Genomic DNA, 15,431 nt, shown 5'->3' with positions numbered 1-15,431 from the left:
TAGGCAATTTTTTTTCCTGCGAGTGGGCGACACCTTCAGGTTAAAAGGGAGCCAATGGCTATGCTGAAGCCTAGGTTTTAGAGAAGACAGACGTTCTCATTCAGAGATCGGCTAGAAAGCTGTGCAGAAGGCAATAGCTTGAAAAATCGATACTGGTGGAGCAGCCGATCTCGTCATGCTCGAGATCGGAACAGGGGCGGGGGTTGATCATTGTGCAGGGCAGCAGAGCACTATGTAGATTCTGAAACGTTGAGATTATGGATTAGAAATCTGAGAAAGAGTCATGAAGGAAAGCCTCCCAATACAAGGTGGATGCACAATAACCCTTTTGGTACTGTAAGCAAGATGGTTTGTCATTTTGATTCTTAATCTTATGGCAACCCCACTCAAGAGCTCTGCATTTTTTCTTTTAAAGGAGACCATTTTTAAATCAAGCCAGAGGTTGACTTCATGGGAGGCTTGGTCTTCGTTAAAACAATTGGAGCAATAGAGTGTGAATAGGTTCTTGTAAAAAGGAAGGACAGGATAGATTAAGCAGGACTATAAGAAATGGGGAAATGGAAGATTTCTGTGAACGGGTCGGGAGTGTAACAGTACAATGCATTACATTGTTTTACATTTCCTTTGTCTTCTGGGAGTTTAAGCCTTCCACGTTCTAGGTTTTTCCTTATTCTAGGGTCCATAACCTTTCCTTTTACTGTATGAACATAACACAGAAACACATTATGTTGTTAAAATACTATTAAACTAGCAGTAATCTCAATCATAAAAGTGAAACGGGCACAACACGAATGGTACTCCTCCTTCACCTCTTTAAAACAGCACGGGCTGAGAGCTGACTAGACATGTGAGCTAATAAAGAAGCATTGCACTGTGATCCAAAAATAAAGGGCATGTCCAAACAATGTTCTATTAAAAATATGAACCGTCACCCAAACTAAAATATGTTATGTTATTTTGCATTTATATAGTGCCTTATGTACCATTGGTATGGTCTGAAGACGCTGGTAGGTTGAACGCCCTCGGGAACCGAAGTTCAAGTCAGTAGAGAGAGTAAAAGGTGCTTGTGAGCACTGGATATGTGTGCAGCTGGTGTGGCATTCATGTAATAGCTGCTTCGTAGCGGTAGGTGTGGTGGTTGAGAGATCACGGGTATGTTTTCGTTCTGGCAGGTTTTATCCAGACCGGTTCTGGCTGCGTTAGGCCTGAGGAGAACGCCTAGCTGGGGGGTGTGAAACCAGCAGTGATTAGTTAGAGTGATGTGGAGTATGAGGCAGATGTTGGTATGAGAACAGTTATACCGAATGGTGTCATAGTATCTCTGTGTTCTAGTGGAGTGGTGGTGTAAAGAGGAGAGTAAGCATGGTGATGTGATAAGATGGTTTACATGCTCTTTCAAACGTTACATGCATTCCAAACCATTCATGTATGTCGCGCACTTCTATGCACTCCAGTCAGTTCCACGCACTCCGAAACTCGTTCCATGCACTCGGATCTGTTCATGTAATCCGATCATTTCCGTGAATACCAAGTTGTTTTATGCCCTATTCTAAGTTGTTTTATGCACCCCGTCCACATTTCATCTGTACCTTCCATATATTTCACATGTTACATCAGTACCTTCCACTTACTTAATCCGTTCAATCTACATACGTCCCCACACCAATAACCTATCCCTGTGAAAGAAGACTTCAGAGCCATGAATAATGATACAAGAGGCAGAGAGCTCCATGTGCCCATCATCAATGCTTTATTTGCTCTGCCAAGTGATTTAGTTTGTAGTGCAGCAGACATAGCAATTAATGCCTCTATTTTCAGTAGTGGGATGGGGACCTTTTACAAATCATAGCGACAGTCCCACCTGCTGAGAGCACTAGTGTTTACCCAATTGGGAATACAACTTGTGTTCACATCATACATAAAAATAGAAAGGTCTGTATTCCATATTTTTACAGAGGACAAGTTCCTCGTTCACACTTCCTCACTTTATTTCACATTGTTTTATACATACATGTTGTGCATTTGGGTTTGGTGGTAGGGGATTGAGGAGGGCTTGGGGGACGGGCCATGCTCCTCCATTAAACAAAATTATATTTAAAAAAAAGAAAAACAGGGACACTTAATGTGATGATATGATTATGGCATTTATAACACGCCTATACACAAGTGTTTCAATGCGCGATGAGGCAGGGGAGGGGGAACAGAGGGAAGACAGAGACAAGGATCTTACTAGGCCAGGTGACATTGAGATTATGCAAGTGCAGGGGAGGGGGAGAAGTGCGGGGGGAAAGGGAGGGGCAGTGCAGTACATAGAATAACCGTAAAAATAAATAAACCAATGAATAAACAGTGCAGCCAGCTGGTGGTAAGGGCAGACATCAGGTGTCAAAGGCTGGTAGGGGGCTGTACGGATACAGAAACAGCCCCCCCTCATTCCCCCAGGGTGCAAGGGTTGCCAGGTGGGCAGTGCATGTGTGCAACTGGCGGGGAGGGAACTTGGGCCTGAGATCAGAGGGTAGCCAGGTAACCAGTGCAGTATCTGTTTCAGCCAGGCAATCAGCAGGGGAGAGGAGGAGTGAAAGCGGAAGCAATGAGGATAGTCTTGAGGTTCTTCCGGAACCACAGATGGTTCTCCTCAAGTTTCAGAGAGGCAGGGAGGCTGTTCCAGAGGGAGGCCCCAGCCGAAGAAAGATCTACCACCAACTCGCTGCTTGGAAAGCGACTAACCCTAAGGGAGTTGGAGGCGGATGAGCAAAGAGCTTGAGAAGGAAGATATTTAGAGTTAAGGTATCGAGGCCCCAGTCCCCAGAATACCTTATGGACAATGCAGAAGGTTTTTCAACTTAATCCTCGCCGCCACTGGGAGCCAGTGCAGAGATTTCAGTCCTGGAGAGATACGATCCATGGGCTTGAGGACAAGGACAAGTCTTGCAGTCCTGTTTTGAATGAGTTGCAGAGGGAGGAGAGTAGAGGCAGGCAGATTTAGAAGGCAGGCAGATTTAGAAAGAGTTGCAGTAGTCCAGCCTAGAGAAAACCAGCGCTCTGGAGACAGTGAGCTTCTGGGGGAAGGAGAGGAAAGGAAGAATACCTCAGAGGAGGTGCAGCTGGTAGTGTGATTTCTTAGAGACCTCGGAGATGCGAGGAGAGAAGGAGAGTGTGGAGTCGAAGATGACCCTCAGGTTTTTAGCCTCACAGGTGGGAGCAGGAAGAGGGCGTAACAAAAGTACTGGCGAGTCTTCTCTGTGCAGAAGGGCGCCTCTCGTTCTGGAGAGAGGGCTCCGATTCAAATTAAACAGACTGTTCCCGGAGGGAATGGCTCCCTTCCCCAGGTCACCATCCTTTTCCAAGGGGAACGAAAACAAAGTTCCAAGAAAAGAAGCGTCTTAAAAAGGGGACTACAAGTTCTTGGTTTAACTCAAAGTACAGAACAAGGCCTGCATTACTTATTGAACAGGATTACAGTCTTTACAATTGGATCCCTGGAGAGTGTCTCCCCGCTCCAGGTGTTCTACTTCTACCTGAGGGTTTATGCCTCTCTTCGCCAGGATCGTGTTCAGACATCCTTCTGTGTGCTGTCCATCATGTAACACCAGATATGATGCCTTATCAGCACCGGGGACGGGGTGGTGTGGGGGGGGTGGGGGGTTTAGGGGAAGTGGTGATGGGGGACAGGGGGAGGGATATCATATGCCCTTCTTTATCTTTTCCTTTTCAGGCTTCTCACAATGCCAGAGGAAATGGCTCCCTTTCCCTTGGCATTTCGCAACACCAAGGGGAATGGTTTACTTTCCCTAATCTTTCTCAGCCTTCTCACAATGCCGGAGCAAATGGCTCCTTTTCGCGACACTAGAGGGAAAGGCTACCTTCCCCTGGTCTTTCTCAGGCATCTCACTGTGCCAGTGGAAATGACTGCCTTTACCCTGGCTCTTTCTCGGGCTTCCCTGCTGATCGTGCGGCAGACCTGGTTCACTAGCCTGCCCGGCACTGCTATGGTCCATATACACTTGCTGTAACTCTTTCACCCCACTTGCCAGAGCCTAGCACAGCCCCATTTCAGCACATGGTATGGTTACACTGCGATAGCACATATGGACCTACACAAGCCCCCACGCCCCTTCCCAAGTGGAACACACCTTGCCCCGGTACAGTACAACTTCTATTGTACACAGGCAGCCTGAGCGGTGTGGCCTCAATGCAGCCCCTCCTCGCTGTGTTATGTCTGTGTGATGTGCTTGATCGTTATTTCGGTTAGGTGCGCAGCAAGACAGCCACTACGATGCTCCACCAATGGCAGCTGAGCGCTTGACAAAGGAGAGGCAACACAGACTTTGTGCCCGCACACAAGTGCGTTGGCGGTTAACCATTGCGGCTTGCTTGGTCCTTTTTTAGTGGGGTGACACTACCCCTCCTGATCCTTAACAAAGCATTTCCTTTTGACAGGATTTTGGGGCTCTGATGTGTGCGCTTCCATTTCGAAAGCAAGCAGCGCTAAACAAGGCATGCTGGCTCTTGAATGGAGTTGTTGGGTGGCTCTTGAAAGAGCCTTCGGGTTGTTGTTTTTTAGCAGGGAGCACGGGGCCCAGAGGGCTGTGACGTCCCTCACTTGGCGCTGGTGTACTTTGTGATGGCCTTTGTGCCCTCGGACACAGCATGCTTGGCCAGCTCACCCGGCAGCAGGAGGCACACAGCGGTCTGGATCTCCCTGGAGGGAATGGTATGCACTTGTTGTAGTGTGCCAGACGGGAGGCTTCCCCGGCGATGCGCTCGAAGAAATCATTGACAAAGTAGTTCGTGATGGCCATGGCCTCGGAGGAGATGCCGGTGTCGGGGCGCACCTGCTTCATCATCTTGTAGATAGCATAGCTCTCCTTCCTGCCCCTCTTGCGCTTCTTCCCCTACTTCTTGGGTGGCTTTGAGAGAGCTTTCTTGGGGCCCTTCTTGGGAGCTGGGGCAGACTTGGCTGGCTCAGGCATGGTCGGCAGCGATAATGTTCACTCTCTGGAAGAGCGGGGGAAATAGGTGATCAGATTTAACGTAACAAAACCCTTGAAATTCAGCGGATGTTGGAAGTGAATGCCTTAACTCTGCTTCTCCCCCATGGATGACCCCTAGGATCTAATGAGGTGTTATTTTTATACCGCTTACGCCTAAGCGCTTTACACAGAACACATACATTCAGGTTCAGTTTAATATATATTTCTAGCCAATTGACTTTGTATATACAACATAAAATACATACATATACACATAATACTTGCATTATTAAAATACAACACTGATGAATATAGCTCATTGGCCTTACACAAAGTAAATACCTTAAAACAATTTAAAATTTAAGACTTTAAAAATCATCAATATTTTCAGATAAAATTTCACCATAAAAAACATAAAATTTACATCATCTCCTTTCATAAAATTGGGCCATATTCTATTTGTTTCACTACAGTCTACAGTATTGTCATAGGATTTTAAAAATGATTCACATATCTTTATTAGGCTTTCGCAGTCAAGAAGCAAATGTTTGGTGGTTCCCAACTCATTACATCCACAGAGCCAACACAATCTTGAGGTTGTCACTCTCCCCATGCTATTACCTGCTATTTCCAAAGTTGCGCATACATTAATTAAAGGATAATTGCGAAATATATAGGAGTTAGGGTACGCTCTAATGTAACCCGGCATAGTTATACAGGACATCCAATACTGACAGTACCAGCCACTATGTTTCTTTGTTGCTAATACTATTAGATGGCATTCTTGACTATATGTTAACACTTTTTGTTTTAGCCACAATTTAAACCCGTTAGGCAAACAATTAGATAAGACTACTACATATACATCAGACCATTTCCTATACAATTTAAAAATGTTACCAATGGTCCCGAACATTGTAACAATGTCTATTTGGAGATACATCAAGTTATCATAGCACATCACCATTTTCTTCAGACATTCTGTAACAGCTTCTTTCAATCCAAATAATATGTATTCAATAGTAAACATTTTTGGCAGTCTAAATAATTTCCTTAATATACAGGCTTCAATTATTTTAACATCATCCATATAATGACTCCAAATCCCACTTCCATATAGCAACACTGGCAATATTTGTGCTTGATACATCAGAATTGCTTGTGTGGAAATGCCAACATTCTTCCCAATAATTGCACTTATTGCATTTGCAGCCTTCATACATTTTACTTTAGTAGCCTTTATGTGCTAGTCCCATTTCAACTTTTCATCTATTTGAACTCCTAGATATGTATATGTTTTGACCTGTTCTAATTTTGTATTCGATATTTTCCATGTGTATTGTTTTGTGGCTAATGATTTGCTAAACACCATTATTTTAATTTTTTGGTTATTCAGTTTTAGTCCATTTAACTTCGCATATTCCATCAAGGTGTGGCAAACCACTTGCTGTAAGATCAAGGAGTAGCAGGTCATCTGCATATGCAAGCCAACTTAATCTAGCAGTGGCAACTTTAACCAGGTTGATCATTAGATTTGTAAATTGTTCACCATAGGTCAGCCAAGTAGAGGTTAAACAAGGTTGCAGCCACAAAGTAATCTTGCTTAACCCCTCGACTCGTATCCATTGGGACTGGGAGCTTGCCTCTGCCATCCAACCTAATACCCACAGTCGTTTCTCCGTATAACATCAGCATTTTCAGCAGTCCTTACGGTATGCCCCATGCATTATGTTTTTTCCATAATCTATTTCTGACAACTATATCGAATGCCGCACTGAAGTCGAAAAAGGCACAGTAAACATTCTCTCCCACCTCTTCCATGAGTATTCAAACGCTGATGGCGGGATCAAGATGTTTTGCATTATATTAGCCTTTGGTCGAAAACCTATCTGGTTAGGAGGCAAGATGTTATTTTCTTTTATCCATACATTTCACTCATTTAGTAGTACCCTGGCAAAGATCTTCGAAGAGATATCTAGCATTGCTTAAGTGTGATAGTTAGCTGGATTATTCCAGGACCTTTTTTGTACACAGCTAACAAGTGGTTCAGTAGCCTCCCACTACTTCCAATTTCTTTGAATAAGATGGTTAGTGCATGTGCCCAAAGTTCTGGGACTTATTTAAATTTTCAATTATTATTACTATGTCGAGGGTGCTAATATTGCAGCTCAATTTTTTCAGTTGGAAGAGGGAAGGGTTGTTTACAATCTACATTGGATCCCAAAGTAGACCCAATATGGTTTATCCACTGCCCCTCAGTAATACAATTAATGCTCAACTCTCTTTTTTGCCCCACGCATCACTTCCCATACAGCAGTGTTATTTCGTTGCATGACAAGTTGAGCAATTTTATTCCACCGTACTACTTCCTTGGCTTTTTTGTGTTTTTTTAGCCAAGTTTGGAACACTATCTTACATGCTCGAATACATTTTGCGATCATACCTTTATCACTTTTTTCTGTAGTTAAATTTATGATACGAGACAATCGATATATGCAACAATTTCTTTGCATCGGATATTTTCTTATCACTATATTGTCTCTTACCCACATCTTTATTAGTTTGCTCGATTGTTAATAAATATGATAATTGATGATTGTTATTCTTACCAATTGCAGCCATCATGTTAGTACCAACGAAGAAAACAAAGTTGACCTATTTACTATCTCCACATTGCTTAATGTATTTCGGCACAATCTGCAAAACATGTTGATTTACTAATTTTACGTTTTTATCGTGCCATTTTATGCAGTTCTGTACTTCATTCAGACCCATTTGTCCATTTTTATCATAACATTCTGGAGCAGATTTAGCTGATAAGGGGGTTAGGAGAGCACAGAGGGAAATTATCGCTTTCGTGTCTGTATACTATGGCCATATCAACCGTCAACCTAGTTGCACTTTAATTTGTAAATAGTTGATAGTAGACGATGCACGCCCTTCTGATCTTGTGTGAGCCATTGTTGCATCTCTGGGAGAGTTACCATTTAATCTTAGATCGTACTTTCCTACAATTTTTACCCATGGATTGCCTGGGCGATTAGATTCAGACTTACTAACAGGATCTGAAACGCACCCATCTTTATTATTGTGTGCTGATTGAGTATCACCTATTTTTGCATTGAAGTACCCTACCATCCATATGGGATACCGGTGTGAGTATTTTTGAAGGATTGATGCTACAACATGAGCTTTCCTGGTTGTGGCCTTCAGATTCGGAGGATCATAGATGTTTATGCAAACTATAGTACAGTTCAGATGTTTCATTAACACATCCTGTACTTCAATTGTTGATTCTTTTATTGTTGTTGCCACTGATGTGGATTAACAGTCAACAGACCCCCTCCCCCTCCATGGTCTTCCTTTTGGACCTTTACAGTCTAGTTGTTGGACTGTACTTCGACCATCAAACTGAACTGGCTCAGTTACCCATGTTTCTTGAAGGGCTTCTACCATAAATATATCTAGTGCCAAAGTCAATCCATCATCTCCAAATATATGGGAGTGTCCTCGTGTGTTCCATGAATAAATGAGATTTACATCACAGACGTGTTGAATTAAAACGTTGCTTGAAGGCAATTGGGAGCCATTGCCAAAAACCAATGCTTTTAGGTGTTTCTAATTCTGTCCTTTGGCGAGTAAGCTCTAGCTCTGAACACTGTGTCCAACTGGTACGGCATATACATTCAATAGCACACAACCGGGATTGGTACACATTTATCAACCCGAGAACAATGAAACGCTGAGTTTGCCTTGCCAGGATTCAAACCTGTGACCCGCAAATTACACACAGATCGCAGCAGTGAGCACTCAACCCACTGAAATATCTTGTTGGCGTCTAATTTTGTTTGTCATTGTGAATCCCATCTGTTACATATGTGCTCATTGGCTTTGCAACAGGGCGGCGCCAAGTTTTGATGTTGATCACTACCCACATCCACTAAATTGAAAGGGTTTTGTTGCGTTAAAATCGGATCACCTTAGCTGTCCCCCCAAACCACCTTAGTTTCTTTTTTATCTGGCTGGTACCCTCATTACTCACTTTGCTTCATGTGAGCATTTTCGTTTCCAAATAAGTCTCGTTTTACTGCAGCAATCTCGCAAGATTCCCCAGAAAATGCAAAAACATTCAAACCAATTGGCTCCCGAACTTGACATGATAACCCAACTTCCCACTTCAAGCCTTGTGCCATTTCAACCTTTTTCCTCCTCCATATATTTTGTTTCGCCCTTTCCATTTTCACATTCCCCAGGCATTACAGCGGGAATCACTTGCATCAAGCAAAAAATAAATAAATAATTAAGAGCTAGATAGATATTTTGGAGAAGGGGTGCCCCTTCCCCATCAAACATTTTAAAAAACGACTGAATAACCCCAAACCTGTTCTATTAAATCAACGCCTCATGCCAAAGTGTTTTTATATTTGGCCCAATTCCTTCCAGCGGTTTTGCGCTTCAGCTTGAAACATTTTTTGACTTTTTGTCTATGGGAAAACAAAGTGAGTAGGCTGAAAACCGTGTTTAACTTTTTTTTTTTTTTTACAAATCTTTCCCATAATTTCCAGTCTCTGGGGACCCATAACAATTTTTTTTGTATGGAAAATATCAGCCAAATCCATCATGAAAGTCAAATGTTATTAGCACAGAATTCGAAATTAAAAAAAGGGAGCGGGGAGCCAATTAGCGCCTGCTTTTAGCCTAGAAGAGCCTGGTTAGCTTGACACCAACATCTACCAGAAGCTACTTTTGGCTCCCAACTGATGCCAAACAAACACACATCTGCGAACACAACTGTGCATTTGGGAAAATGGGAAAATAAACATTAGGACTCAACATTTAAATCATAAGGGGGGACAACAATTATGGATAAAATATGTTTAGTTACATTGGTGGAACACTGTGCTAGCTCGTGGTTTCCGAGTGGTAGCTTCTGGTCACTGGCTAATACTGGATAGCCATGAGCTGCTTTTAGCTCCTGCTTAGCCGACATTAATTGATAGCCATGTAGCAATAGAATTTCCTATGGGTCATGCCACTCGCCTTAAAAGGGAAAGTTCATTGTTTCAAAAGATGAGCCATAATCAAAAATATATGTAAAAAATATTTTTCAAGAAAGTTGCTATGTAACATTTTTGGGAAACGAGGCTCAAAGTTGCCATGGGGGCATCCATTTTGAGAAATTAAGCAGCCTCCTCTGTTCATGTTAAGCTCTGCTCTTGTGGCAATAATCAAGCAAAAGCCTGCTACTGGGAGCTTTTGCTTACTGCTGCCAGAGAGCAGAGCTTAACATGGAGAGGAGGCCACCGCAGTAATTGCCTTGACTTTAATTTTATGTTTTCTGTGCTCCCCAAGCACAGAGAAGCACAGACAATGTAACAGCAATTATAAATACTTTGGCGGTGGCGGTTTCATAATTGCTGCGGCTTTCTTTTCTAGTTTTCCCCGAGCATGGGAAAGTAGAAAACTAAAGCTGCAGCAATTATGAATAGTCTGCCGGCAAAGTATTCATTAATTGCTTGGACTTTCTTTTTAAGTCTCCCAGGCTCCCCCAGGCTCGGGGGAGCCCAGGGGGCTTAAGCTGCGGCAATTATAAATACAACGCTGTTGTATTTATGATTGCCGTGCCATTCTTTTTAAGTCTCCCGGGCTCCCCGGAAAGCCACGGCAATCATAAATACAACAAAGTTGTATTTAAAATTGCCTGGACTACTCGCTTTAAGTTTCCTGTGTTCCCCCAGCTCAGGGAAGCCCAGAAAAAGAGGGGGGGAAAAGAAGCACTCAGCGGCAACACAGGGCAGGAAGGAGCCAGACAGCATTCTCTGCTCTCCGGCTGTAATAAGGAAAAGCTCCCAGTAGGGGGCTGTTGCTTCATTATTGCCGTGAGAGCAGAGCTTAACACAAGCACAGGAGGCGCATTCATTTCACAAAATGGATGCCTGCTTGTACTTGAAATTTGAGCCTCATTTCCTCAAAATGTTATATAGGCACTTTCTTTAAAAATATTTTTTATATACATTTATTATGGCCCATCTTTTGAGACAATAACATTTTTGAGTGAACTTCCCCTTTAACTATAGTGTGGCAACCGCCACACTATAATAAAGAATTAAAACAGTTTTGGAATGTCAAACTCATAAATACACAAATCTAGGACAGAATTGGTTCTTTTTCCGGATAAAGGTCTCAGAGGGCCACTGTAGACGCTACACCCATCTCCGCAGTCCAGCCATTCGCACATATCCACGCACTGCATACACCCATTAAAAATAAAACAGATATTGTGGATGACAGTACACAGAAAATGACTTAACTCCGTATTGTGCTGTAGTGGATGGAAAGAGTAAACTCTAAACTACACATGGAATGGTACAGATGTCTCCTGCGTTAAGTGTGAGACAATCAGATGAGTCTAGGCCCTGGTCTCATGTTGCTGGTGTCCGCAGTACGAGCTCAAAAATGCAGTCATTATAAAACATGATGTGGGGGAGACAGAGCCTAACGGGAAGGATGCTGTCTCAAAAAATATGCAGCTAGTTCCATTTCATAGGGAAAAGGACAGAGAAAATGCTAAGTCACGTGTTAAAATGGGGAAGGCACCTAAGGCTGTGAGGGGAAATGGGGCGAATATTGAGCCAGTGGAAATGAGTGCAGTGGGAAGGTGCCCTTCCGGTGTACGCATAAAAGGAATTGATAAGGTGGTTAATAAAAATAATAGGTTTAGCCTTTGGACAGGATTGCACAAAAATATGAACAAAAAGAAAAATGGATGAAAGAACGAGTCTGGCAAAAGGATGAAATGTGAGGGGTCAATAACAGATTGCTTCACCCAATGAATATGGAAAAAAGGCAAAAGGTCTGATCTAGGGAGGTGGCAGGTGGGGATGTTTGCTGGTGTTAGAAGTGCACGAGGATGGCCAAAGCTGGGTTGGAAGTAGGCTTGCTCTACTGGTCCTTAGATGAATTGCCAGAGTTAAAGCAAATCAGTGTTGCCGCTGACCCTCCAACTGTCCCATCAACACAGATCTCCCCATCGCCACCACTGAGGAAACAGACCACGAGTAAAGGGCAAATGAGAAAAGTGACCGCGGTAAAAACATGTATAACCCTTCAAAAAATGTCCAAGATAAGGTAATTGCATCACAATGTTAGAACACGCGAGAGAGATTGAAGACATCTCTAATTGACTCTAATCTAGTGTGAGATGCTCAGTCAGTCCTGGCTTTTAACCTTCCATTTCAGGGCATTCTGGTACTTCAATTCTTGTGCCGAAAGTACTGTGAAACTGAACACTGCAAACTGGTAAAATCAGAAAACCTGGGCTCATAGCCCAGCTTCCCCACTTGAGCAAGCTATGATCGGGACAAATCACTCTGCCAAAATTTGCCTCATTTGCGTTGGTTTTCCAAAATTATATAACCTAGAAGTGATTGTGATCAGTGTTTGCTATGACAAAGGCTTCATTATTACATGCTTTAATAAACTATTATTGCGTTTGGTGAGCAAGGGGGTTTGCAGAGGAGATGGATTTTGCAAGAGTAACAACAGCACCAAGACAGATTGTCTTCCCCACAATGTCTGAGGATCTACACTTTATATTTAACATCTCTTTGCAAGCGTTTGTCTACTTAATGATAAGTGGGAAAAATGTCAGACCCTTCAGGATATTGCGGCACAAAATAGAAAATTTAGGGACAAAACTTTATGTATTGCTGCCTCTTTTGCAGTACATTTTTATTGACTGGGGGTGTACGTTTGGCAGGTTGCAAGAAAGAGGCAGTGTGAGGCTACTAGAGAGTCAGGTTGTCATTATTTGCACCATTTGTATCAAAATAATAGAAAGTGTCCCAGATGCACCTGGCTTGGTGGAAATGTTTGTTTCACCATACATTTTTGATTTAATGTGTGTGTCAATTTGATACGATTAACTTTATTGATCATTATCAGTTATGAGGAAAATATTACCCTTCTAGGTTATCCAATCTTACCCAAGCACCCACTCACAACCCTCAAACCCCCCAATTCCCCATCAAAACGTATGCACTCTAACTTCTCTCTACCAGTCATGCGCATACTCACATGTTTTCACACTGCCAAGTCACAACTCGCACTCTCCAGTCCCCGTCACACTCCAAACCCTGATTGCAACTCACACCTTACGCTCCCCAGTTTCACCTGCAGTCTATAGTGCTTCATTCTTTCTTGCTCCATCTGCGTCTTACATCCTTTCTCCCATTCTATCACACTCTTCCCACCATCTTTTCTTCTAATCTGCAGCTTGTTTCCAGTTCCAGCCAACTACTCCCCCTTGCTTTCTGGTGCACTGAGGCCCCTGCAGCCCGTTGCTCCCTCTCTGCTCTCTTTCCCCCGCTCCCCTTTTGCCTGCTGCTTTCTTGCCCATCACTCCCCAACGGACCAATTCTATCCCATTTGAGGAATAGAAGTATCCAAGTGAGACAGCAGCGGTTTGCACCCAAGTTGACGCACTTAAAAAAAATATACATATTTTATAAATGACGCGTTTAATACCAACGAGTGGTTTCTAAGCGCAGGATGGGGATTCGAACCTGTGTTGTGCTGTGCTGCCTTGCTTCAAAAGGCAAACACATTGCCCTCGAGCTATCCAATATATATCATGAAAGGAAAGCCTCTGTCAGGCAATGGCACTCCTCTGCTCCTATTCCAAGCAGGCAGACGTTACCTTTGTTTTCTTCATAAGAGCATCAGGTTTGTGGATTCAGGAGACATTTTTAAAATCCACAGAAACACCCACTGGTTTGCGTAAACAGGAAAAAAAAAAGGTCATCTGAATAGGCGCAATCAATGCGCTCATTCAGATGGCCTTTGTGACTTGGCCTGCACCTATTTTGGCACAAGTGATGAGATGTCCTAGCACATTTCATTACTTGCGCCCCAAAAAGTATTGAGAATCTGGCACTTGTGTCTTTTTTTTTGTTTTGTTAAAATTACGTTTTTGCAAGGGGGAGGCAGGGTCACCATCAGGGGAAGTGGTCGCAAGAGGAGAAGGTGGTGTTCACGAATTTAGGAACAAGATTATCAGTAAGTAATCCAATCATTACCTACCCTCTTACTCTTCCTCGGCCCAGTACTTAACTTTGAGAGGCTCCACCTCCTACTGCAATCCTTTCCAAGCTCTTCTTCCACGGGAGGTAGAACCTCCTCCTACTGGACATGCAGGGACAGGGGGAATTCACGCCCAACCTCGTATGACTGAGCCGAGGGACGGAGATAGGGGCAACCATCTCAGGAAGGCACGGCCTGCATGCTCAAAATTGGAAATCCAAAGGTTTACAGAAATCCATGGTCCTCAAGCTTCCATTTGAAGGACATAATTTGTTTGGCCATGCCTTGAAAACCAGGGTACGTAAGGTTTTTAAGGCAGATAAAAACACAGACAAGTTCAAGAGTAAGATGTCTTCATCTGCCCCTCTGAGACCCAGATCAAATAGGAGGCCGCACTTGAGACTGGAGGGGAAACATCGGAAATCGGGAGTTAAGGGTCCATTCAGAAAACCTGCCAAAAGCCCAGACAATTACTGCTGGCTGGCAGGAAGAGGTTTGGCGTACAATTCCATTGGACCGATCATCTCATATTCTTGCATACACAGCACAGTTTAACTGGGATACAGGCTGGACGCCACCTCCCACCCTCCGGAAACAGGGCCCCTTTCGTCTAACATGCCAAGGGATGCCTACAATAAGAAATACTGCACTACGACGGCAGTGTGACAAAGAGGGAAATTGTCAGACCGGGGGAACAACATGGATTGGGATTTTACTCCTGGATATTTCCGGTATCCAAGACAGAGCAACGGCTCCAGGAGGATTATAGAATTGAAGGAGTTGAACAAGTTTGTGAAGACAAGGACATTCAAGATGGAGAAGCTGCAGGAAGATCACCCTGGGGATCCTGAAAGTGGAATGTCTGGTATCAATCTATCTGCACAACGCCTACTATCACATCCCCATCCTCAAGACCCACCACTGTTTCCTGATGTTTGCGGTGTGGTCGCTGCACTACCAATTCAGGGTCCTTCCGTTAGGCTATAGTCCTCCCCAAGCAGTTGGCTCCTCTACATGAAGAGGGCATACAAGTCTATTCTTAGTTGGACAATTGACTGGTCAGGGCGGGGACAGAAGAATATTCCTGTCACACCTACCGAGTCTGCCATTCACTCAAGTCGGGTTTTCTGATAAATATTGCAAAGTCCCAGATGGTTCCATCACAATGGTTGCAATCCATCAGGGTGCAGTTCTGTATGAAGGAGGATTAAGTGTGTACTTCAGGACAGAGCTTACAGACTGTGGATGTTGTGCACAGCATTCTTAAAGACAAAGAGACAAAGAGACCCACAGGGATCTATTGAATCTACGGGGGCACATGGCCTTGTGTGAATGTGTAGTCCCCTGGGCAAGACTGCATGCAAGACCATTATGGTG

The 15,431-nt window shown here is 43.6% G+C and overlaps 1 protein-coding gene and 1 pseudogene across 1 annotated transcript in view; both read right to left on the bottom strand.

Annotated features, from left to right (window-relative positions):
• The window catches only part of NDUFS6 (NADH:ubiquinone oxidoreductase subunit S6), a 201,072-nt gene that overhangs the window by 175,791 nt on the left and 9,850 nt on the right, over window positions 1-15,431 (bottom strand). The gene's annotated exons all lie outside the window — the stretch shown is intronic.
• LOC138481783 (histone H2B 1.2-like) lies at window positions 4,600-4,973 on the bottom strand (annotated as a pseudogene).

The sequence above is a fragment of the Ambystoma mexicanum genome, chromosome 5p (genome assembly GCF_040938575.1).
Source record: "Ambystoma mexicanum isolate Mex_15411 chromosome 5p, UKY_AmexF1_1, whole genome shotgun sequence".
In the NCBI taxonomy this organism is placed as follows: domain Eukaryota; kingdom Metazoa; phylum Chordata; class Amphibia; order Caudata; family Ambystomatidae; genus Ambystoma; species Ambystoma mexicanum.
Note: the sequence above shows the minus strand (reverse complement) of the source record. Positions and strands in the feature narration are given on the sequence as shown.